We start from the raw sequence: 10,184 nt of genomic DNA, 5'->3' as shown, positions 1-10,184 counted from the left end.
CCCTCACACCCTTGGTCCTGAAGGTATCATCCACCCTGTGCCTCCAGCTCCTATATGCACCAGTGTACAACCTCTGCTCTATCCAGACTTGCAAGGTAGAATTTGGATCATGGTAGTGGGGGGTCGGGGGAAGGAGTAAGCATTTAGGAACTGGAGGAAAGCTGTATTCTTCATCGGTGCTACGTTGCACCCTGACTGACTCATCTTCTCACCTAGACCCCTCTGTGAGAGGTTCTCCAGTGGCTGACAAACGGGCCTTGGATTTCCACTCTGCACCGCCCTCTTCATTCACTATGGTAAGGTGTTTTTTGTTTGTTTTTTATGATACCTTATACCTGATCCCTTTGACATCCCATGGTCACATAGGCTGGTGTCCTTCTTCCATGTGGGCTTTGTTTCTTCCGATCCAGATGGCACCTGTCCACCCCCAAGCCTCCAAGAGCCCAGACACCATCCCCCCTGATAGTCGGGCACCATCAGCCCTCCTCACCACACCTGCTTATGCACCCATTTGTCCTCGGCGATCGTATCATGGAGGTGTGCAGCCAATGATATGATTTTCTGTTCTGTGATGCCTGATAACTGATCCCTTAGGAACCACGTGATCACACAGGCTGGTGTGTTCTTTCATGTGGGCTCCACTGCCCCTGAACCGGATGGCCGCCTGTCCATCCCCAAGCCTTCAAGACCCCAGACGCCAAACCCCCTCCACAGCCGGGCCCCATCAGCCCTCCTCACCACACCTACTTGTTCACGTGCTTTGGCTTCAGCAGTTGTGTCGGGAGGGCGAGCATCACAGAACGCCAATCCAATAAAAGAAAACATTCATGCATTGAGGGAGTGCTTGAGTAGAGGCTCAAGGTCCCTCCGCCACCCCAATACTAAACCTATAAAAATAGACACATAGATCTATTTCACCATCCTCATATATATATTTGCATGTACACATCTTTGTCCAGACCTCTATAAATGCCCTTTGCCTCCCAGCTCCCTTCTCCACCTCCCTTGACTTTCCTCCTGCCACACTACCATGCTCCATCCCCACCAGGGCCACCGCTACACCTCTTCTTCACGTTACCTCACCCTTGATCACTCCCTAACAGGCCTGCCACTCCCCCCTCACCATCAATTTGGATCTCATGTTGTTCCCCCATCCCTGGAGCAGTCAACACCACCTCCCCGCCCCGTACCTTCCCCCAATCCCAAGTCCCTCCAGAAAGGCTGGTCCCGCCGTCCCCCCTCCAGACAGACTTATCTTTATGATGCACCTCCTGCGATCCTGCAGCGTTGAATTTCCCGCTAAGCAACTCTCCTCGGCTGGATTTTGCGGAGTCCTCCTGGTATGTGTCACTCCGTCGCCATCTTCCCGGAAGTCCCGGAAATCTAATTCTTACAGAATCATTTATTTAATGGTTATTTCACATAAGATGATTTAATACTCTTATATTAAATAAGTTTACCTCAGTTGTATAAGCATATAATTTTTACTTTAAAATTTACTCCATTGGTCTATATGGAGTTCCTCTGTGAAGGATTACACTCTATTCTGCTCACCAAATGACAGGTGATTCACACTCACCCAGAGGTGCCTGAGAGTAAAGTCTAGTGATTCACTTCCCAAAGATGCCTGGAAAGTAAGAGAAGGGACTGCATTTGTCTAAATGGTGAGATTCTGTTTTGCAGGAAACTGTGGAGGACAGTGGAATCCCCAATTACATTCATTGGTATATAGTATTTATTATGTATTTATTGCACATTGTTTTCCTGATTGATAGCCATACAGCTAAACTGAATAAGGAATGGTATATGTATTGAATGTTAAACATTAAATAATTTAACACTTTGTGAATGTAAAAAAAACTATATTATTATTTTAGGTAATTACTTGACTAAACAGCATTAATCTAAACTTTCTGCACCTCACTGCATCAGAGATGCTGTTGGGTGCTTTTGTGTCAGCTTTAATCATGATGGTTCTGTGTACATCAGAAAAAATACATACACTGCCACATCTTGGACCATCCCCACTTGTTCCTAGAGAACAATTTTGTAGCCACTCTCTGTGTATCTAATTAACTATTTTCATCTATTTTGCTGACACTCTGTCAAACAGGATGTCCTTCTCTAGGAACTGGATTCCCTGATCACAGGTTCAAAATATGTGAGAAGTCCCATTATTCTCAATTCTGTACAGCATTCTGAGATATTAGTCTGCAAATTCTCCCTCTTGTGACAAATTTGCTATTTTTTTATCAAAGTTTCCTTCCATTGAATGTTTGCTTTTTTATGACTCCAAAGAGTAACTCCAACCACAAAGGTCATTACAGTTCCCCTGTTCCCTATGTTAGAGATCTCTCTCTGCCTGAAACACTTGTGTCTGCATAAACTGAGACCATGAGTAGCAAGCATCACTAATGAGATGTCACAAGTTCAGCCCCAGATGTCACCACATTAATTATCTCAGACATAGAAAATCAATTAGTCACTACTCACATTGCAGAGGGAGCAAAGCAGTCAGACATCTGACCCTTCAGCAAGTTCTGATTAACAGATAGAATGATAATAACCATGACAATCTATATGCTAAGAAGGAAAATTGATCATATGGAATGCCAATGAAGGGTCAGGGTCACTTTTAATATTTGGACTGCAAACAGAGAATGCTAGTTTCTCCTATCAAGGTTGCAGTGAGGAGAAATTTAGAGAAAAACTGTCCAGGGGATTCTGAGAGCTAAGAGAGGAAGCCTTAATTCTAACACGTAATCCTCCCTGCCATCACCTGTGCCTGTCTATGGCTTTGTGTCTGTGCTCAGTGGGTCCTGTGTGCCCCCTGCTGCCCGTGTCTCCCCTTCAGTGGAGGTTTGTGTCTGAGCTTACACTGACATCCCCTCACTGTGCTCCTTGCACAGTAATTCATGGCTGTGTCCTGAGTTTTGATGGAGTTCAGCTGCAGGAAGTACTGTTTCCTAATAGTGTGTCTCTGGTGATGGAGAGTTGGCTTTGGAAGGATGGGTTATAACTTGTACTACCCTCATAGCATATTACTCACATCCGCTGCAGTCCCTTTTCTGAGGTCTGGCAGATCCAGTTCCAGCAGGAAATACTGGTGATGGAGAAAACTGAGACAGTGCAGGTAAGGGACTGCTTTTGGGAGGGCTTCACCAGTCCAGGTCTCGACTGCTGAGGTTGCACTCCTGTAAATAAAGATAATTGGTCTCTGTCAATTACTTGCAGTTACAACCATCCCTATAGACCCAGGTCAGATATCTGAATCTCCCACCTTAGGGAACTGTCACCTGGCACAGGAGAACAGAGCAATATCATCTTTAGACCACAGCTCTGCTTTGATAAGAGACCTAGAGTTCTGCTGAAGAGAACTGACAACCTTCAGTGCCCAAGAGTGAAATTTTGACCTAGTGCCTGAAGAATGATTTGCATGTGTGAGTTTTAAAAGTTTGGCATTGAATAAGGAAGAGCCCCAAAAATCTATCCATTTGAATTGTGGTCCTGAAGAAGAAAGTTGAAAGTACTGGGGACTGCTCAAAGGACAAACTGTCTAACTTGGAGTGAAGTGAAGGGGTATGGAAAGAAGAAGGCCTTCAAGGAACTGGACTGACAGTGTCTACAACAATGGGTTGAAGCATGGGGACAATTGTAAAGAAAGCGCAGGACCGAGTTGTGTTTTGTTCTGTTGTGTACAGTTCACTATGGGGTTGTAACCAACTGGATGGCAGGTAACAACAACAAATGGGTGATGGCTGTGGTTGAGTCATTTGAATGACAGAAAGCATGCTGGCTGGGAAGTAGGTTGACCATAACGCAGAGCCGTGTGTAAGCAGAATGGTCACAAATGTGATACAGTGTCTGTAAACATTTGTTTAGGATCTGATCCTGTGATTGCAGAAAGGTAATGAGTCAAGAGGTAGTACAGTGGAGAGGTCTGACTAGAAGATCTTCCAGGCCAGTTAGTAGCAGAGAATCTGATGGCAGGGATTCTGGCACCTGAGCTACCCAATGTAGATAGCAGGTAAGGGCTGAGAAATCTGCTATCCACTGCCTGTGAGCTAGGTCACATAACAGTAGAGAGGTTGCTAGTGCAGAGACCAAATGCAGAAATGCTGTACTGACCTGGAGTTAGACCAGTGAGCAGCAGAGAGACCCCACTGGTAGAAAACTGTCCAATGCTCTGATCAAGAATTGTATCAACAGGGAATATTTCTGTTCCAAGGTTTATCTGCTTCGAAAGCTCCCCTGGTTAGCAAACTACATACAATTTGTATCTTGTTACTTTCAAATTATTATTTTTCTTTTAAAAAATACCTTTTTGGGGGGCTCTTACATCTCTTATCACAATCCCTATGTTCCTCAAATGTGTCAAGCACATTTACACAAATGCCACCATCATCATTTTCAAAGGATTCTCTTACCACTTGAGCCCCTGATTTCAAATTAATTTTCATCCCAATGTATAACCCGTTTCCAGCCTCCAATTAACTACATACCTGTGAGTGTGGTGTGAGTCTGTACAGCTAGTGGATGGGGTTGTCAAACCCAGCTGAGCAGGGAGTGAAGTACAGGGAACTGTTGAGTTTAGAAATAGTGAAGGAGTTGGAGAACAGTAGTGGTATATCTGACCTCCAGCTTATAGCAATCACCTTTATGCTGATTGAAAATCTATTCCACTGTGAATTACTCAAATAATTAAACTACATCATAAATGCATATGTCCCCACAGGTTATTACAAATTCCTTAAATGTTTTTGAGTTTTTATTCCTAAATAAATTAGCAATAACTTGATGGCACTACTTTACGATTTAAAAATACAAACCTTAAAATTTACAACCCAGTTTTTTATTTATATTGATCCCATTTCATGTGTTACCTAGACATGTGTTACCACCCTACCAAATTGAACATCAGAGATAATGACCAAGACTTCCTGTTTTATAGCTTTGACTATATAATGAGAAATGTAAAGTATAATGAGAATTGTGTATGTGCGTGCATATATATACATATATGTTGAAAAAAATATATGAAAATCCGTGAAATCAACATTTAAATGATCCCAGACAATAAAATTTCAAAACTAGTTGATATTACACAGTAGAAAGATTGTATATATATTTGAAAGTGAGTGACTAACCTCATGAACCCGTGTGGAGTGATGGATTGCTTTTATATGGCCTTTCTGTTCACTGCTTTGTCCTTACCAATAAAAGAATGGGTAAGGCTATGCAAATAGGGTGGGGGGACACCACACACACACACACACACACACACACACCACACACACACACCCCCACCCCCACCCCCCCACCCCTTTTTTACGGAAAGTAACACATGCTTGCATTTTGTAAGGATAGGATCTAAGCATGGCGGCCTCCAGCAAGTCTGTGAAGGGCGGGGCCGGAAGTGCGTGTATTTGGGCCTTTTGCGACCGCCATAGTCACGCGCTGCGTTCCGGTCGCGCCGGGAGCTGTGGCGGGAGTTTGAGGAGGGTCCTGCGCACCGGCGGGGTGGTGGAGCCTTTGGGAAGTAAGTGTAAGTTGTCGGGACGACGGTGAGAGGAGAACAAGTGCGTTTCTGTCTCTGAAACAGGGCGAGCGACGCGCGGACGTGTGGCGTCAGGACCCGGGCTCCTGAGGGCGAGGCGGAGCAGAGAAGCTCGGTGGGCAGCAGGCGGGAGCTATGTTTTCTGGGGTCAGACGGGGAGAGCGCCCACGCACAATCGCTAGGCTGTTCTGCCAGTCAGGGCCAGAGGGCTTTGCGCCTCTCCCTGAACGACAGAATTCACTGGGTGGACAACCGTTTGTAATTGTATTAGAGCTTCTTAAATTCTGAGCGCTCCAATTTGCAAAAAGTGGTGGCCTCCTTGGTTACAGATTGGGCTGCTGACTGCAAGGTCAGCAGTTCAGAAATACAAGCCACACCTGGACAGAAAAGCAGGGTTTCTACTCTTGTCTTGGGAACCCACCCGGGGCAGGTCCAACTGCTCCTAAAGGGTCGCTATAATCGGAATCCACTCGATGGCAGTCAGTGGGGTTTTAGGTTTGGGTTGCTGATGACAGTGATAACTCAGTGTCCATTTGCTGTGTTCCCACTTTGATTAAGCTGCAATTAATTTCTCTCTGATCATTAACCAAGTGTATAGATCATGTCCCCCTCCGGGGGAATGCATTAGAAAGTAGATTGCCTGCACTCCTCTGCAGCCAGCCCTCTCTGGCCTGCCTCGGTGTATGCCTGATGGAGGTCACCTTACTGAGCACAGAACAAGGGACATTGTCGAGTCTTGCCTTGACTGGCTTTGTATGAAGGTCCTGGACCAGTCTTGTAAGTTCTTCTATTGAATAAGGTACATGTCCTAGTCATGGTCCCTTTCCTGCTTCTGAAGTCCCACCTGTACCTGTGATGTATTGATCTGCCACCAGTCATGATCTGTGACATGCTTTTTGTTCTATGCCCTGTTATCCAGGGTCCAGGCTGTGAATCCTCAGGTGTTATTTTGACCTCGTGCTAGTGGTCTCCCTTATCCATCCGGTGTGTGTGTGTGTGTGTGTGTGTGTGTGTGTGTGTTTGTGTGTGTTTTGTTTTCTCTTACAGTTCAGTAAATCTCCTTAAATTATATTTGGCATAGGGGTAACTTTTGTACCCTAACACACAATTTGGATCCTAAATGACTCAAGATACAGTTCAACTTTGGGACAGCATCTTGACAGCCATACCTGCAGCTAAAGTGCGGCCCTGCAGCCCCTTGGCTTCTGTCCTGAATGGGCAAGTGTTACAAAGGTCTTTTAGTTCTGCAGAGAAGTGCCCACTCTGTCCCTTAGCCTCTCAGACCTCTGTGTAGGTTGGCAGATCTGGTTCCCCAGATAAATACTCAGATGTATACTACTTCATGTATTAACCTCCTGCCCAGAGGCACTCAGCTCTCTTGTTCCGTGCCTTGGGAATTGCACTGCTCTGTCTCAGTCTCTTGGTTCTGCTGCCAACATGTCTGTGTTGCTGCTTCTCCCCATCACTTCCTCTTTTGTGTCACAGCTCTCTGTCTTCTACATTGAAGAGTTTCAATGCAAGAATCTGAGATCCAAAAGCCGCTACTCCTGGCTCTCTGGCTCTCTCTCATTTTTTTTTGATGGTAGTGAGATCCCAATTTCTGTCTGAGAAATGCCTCAGTTAAACCTAACAGACGTCCAATGTGACTCATTTCCAGGTTGGGTTTTCAGGCAGTTTATTTGCATAGCCCCAAGTCTCAAGGGTAGCAATCTATTGTTTGGCAATTTTCACAATTCTCTTAAACCAAACAAACCAAACTCATTGCCATCAAGTTCACAGTGACTCATAGCCAGCCTGTATGACAGGGTACAACTGCCCCATGTTGGTTTCCATGACTGTCACTCTTCAGTGGACTAGAAAGCCATGTCACTCGTGAAAGAAGAAATCCCCAACTTACTTTCTAGGAGAAATTGGTGGTTTCCAACTGCTGACCTTGCTGTTAGAAGCCCAACAGTAACCACTATGCCACCAGATCTCCTTTTCCTCATTCACATTGTCAGATGACACACCCACCTAAATATTTGGAAGGAGTTAAGGGGCCATCGCAAGGAAGACGTAGAGGCAACTCATTGCATTGGGTTACTGCAAATAATGCTACAATAAAATGTTACTTGTCTTGGAGTTCAAAAGTGCACTCATTATGGGGGGACGTATACTTCTACATATATATACACATATATATGAATTTCAAAGTGTAATAGGTGATATATGTGTTTAATATGGAGCTGTGGTTTTTGACAAGTGTTAAGTGTTGGACTGCTAACCCATTAGCTGCCTGTAGTGGCTCTATAGTCTCGGAAACACTATAGAACCGTTCTTCTGTGTCCTATCGTTGCTTATATGTGTAACTCTACTTGATGGTGAGTTTTAAAGTGTTTCTAAAGTGATTGTACAATTTACAGCTCTAGAAAAACAGCTTTCAGTTTTAAATAGTTCTTTATATAGCCCATTTCAGTCATCATAAAGGTTCATTGATTTGTCATTCTCCTTGAGAGTCACACAGTAAGGAATTGATATTTCATGTGCTTTGAGGTAGGGGTCCAGGTTTATTGTTTCTTATTTTTGACATGTGTATTTGATTACGCAATCTCTTTATTATAAAGTCATCTTTTATACATAGGTCTGAAAATTATGAGTTTTAGCTTTTATTGCTCATGGTATTAAGATGTTTTCTGTCACTGAATTAGGAGACCGTTAACAGTATTGGGGACTGTGTTAAGAAGACGGACAGGAACACTTACAGCATTTGGACCTAAACTACTCACATTGTATCCTCCCATCAGCCTGCAGATTTTCACCAACCAGCAGCTTAGAGGAAGAAGGAAGAAGTGCCTGGTTTGGGTATTATTATTTCTGGGATGTCCTCCTGAGAGGCTGAAATTCGTGAGCATCATTGGAGCTGATACAGAAAAGACAAACATAGAACATCCCAGTTCCTGGCAGTATTACAAGGACCAAAGAAAATGACCAAGACTCAGGTAATTCTGATGCATTTTTCCTTTTCTGTATTACCTACTAGAAGTGTAGAAGCCTGTATAATACTGATTCAGTTCACTGGATAGTGGAAATTTGAAGTAGTAGAAGTTAGAGATGAACTTTGACTCTGACTTCAACATTGGGATGGAGAAGATTAGGAATATGTTGATCACAGGAATAACTCTAAACTACTGACATTGAACATAATACATCACTAAGGATTCTTTGGATGATAATAGCTTTCAACTGATATTTCATTATTTTATGGCCAACCCATGAGAATCATTCAAATTTAACACTATGCTAAGTTTTTAAGGAGAAATAAGATCACTTCTTTAGGAGAGTCCATTATTCCATGGGTTTTTTTGTCTGAGTGAGTTTCCGTAATGTTTCTTTCTGAAGGTGGTGTTGAATAATATCCCAAACTGCAGCATTCTCATTAATGCCTCTGAAATGGGCCTTGTAGGAATACTAATTTTAAAATGGTTGATGGCTTCTCACTTCCTCTAATTAGAGATGTAGGAGAGCGAACCAACCATCAGCATCAACCCTGATTCATGTGAGGCAGAACTTAAACGTAAATCTACCCTCCAATGGTTTTCCAGTTCTGACAGCAGTTATCTTTACATAGTTCTCTCCTTCGCAGATCATTATTTTTTGCAGTGGCCACATAGAAATTACATGCCAGAATCACAGGCACAAGTTTTATTAAGTAGCAAAATGTAACTTGCTAACAGAATCAATAAGATAGACATTGGGATTCATGTTAAGGAAACATGTAGGCAGATTTGCTCTTCTTCAGAGCAGGCCTGTTCTCTGTGTCCCTCTCAGACATTGTGCCTTCTGAATAAAGGCTCATTTCTTGGTTCCATCTTTATCAGTTCATCTATATCAGCTCGTTATTGAGATTGTCCTCTTGATCTTGTCGGCCTGTTCCTCGATCTTGGCTGGAAAGCTCTTTGTGGCTCTGTCACTGTGTCCCATGTGCCCTGGTCATTATCTTCATTGGTATAGATCTTGATCCATGAATATTACAGTTCATTTTGCAGGACCAGCAGTAGACCTTCCCTGTGAGGTAGAGCTTCAGGATGCTCCATGATTTGCCCTGCTGTATCTCACAAAACTAAATAGCCATCAAGTAAATAAATCCCTCTTCAAGATGTGGAAGCTGGTGAGTCCCAAATCCATAGGTCAGGTATCACTCTGGAGCAGTGGTTCTCAACCTTCCTAATGCCGCAACCTTATAATACAGTTTCTCACGTTGTGACCCCAAATCATAAAATTATTTTTGTTATTACTTCATAAGTATAATTTTGCTACAGTTATGAATCATAATGTAAGCAGGATGTGTTTTCATTGTTACAAATTGACCGTAATTAAAGCATAGTGATTAATCACAAAACAATATGTAATTATATGTTGTGAAATATTTCTTTCTAATGACAAAAAATGAAATTTTGTTTTGAAGCATGTGTAGCATGGGTAATAGTCTTCACACCCAGTACTCATATGTGGGCGTATCTGCATGTGAGTGGACTTGCCTGAATAACGATAGAGGAGTGGTATCTTGGTTCCTAAGACCATTGGAAATATGTGTGTTCCAATGGTCTTTGGCGACCCCTGTGAAAGTGTCATTCGACCCCCAAAGGGG

The sequence above is a fragment of the Tenrec ecaudatus genome, chromosome 3 (assembly GCF_050624435.1).
Source record: "Tenrec ecaudatus isolate mTenEca1 chromosome 3, mTenEca1.hap1, whole genome shotgun sequence".
NCBI classification, from domain to species: Eukaryota; Metazoa; Chordata; class Mammalia; order Afrosoricida; family Tenrecidae; genus Tenrec; species Tenrec ecaudatus.
This window is presented reverse-complemented; position numbering follows the sequence as displayed.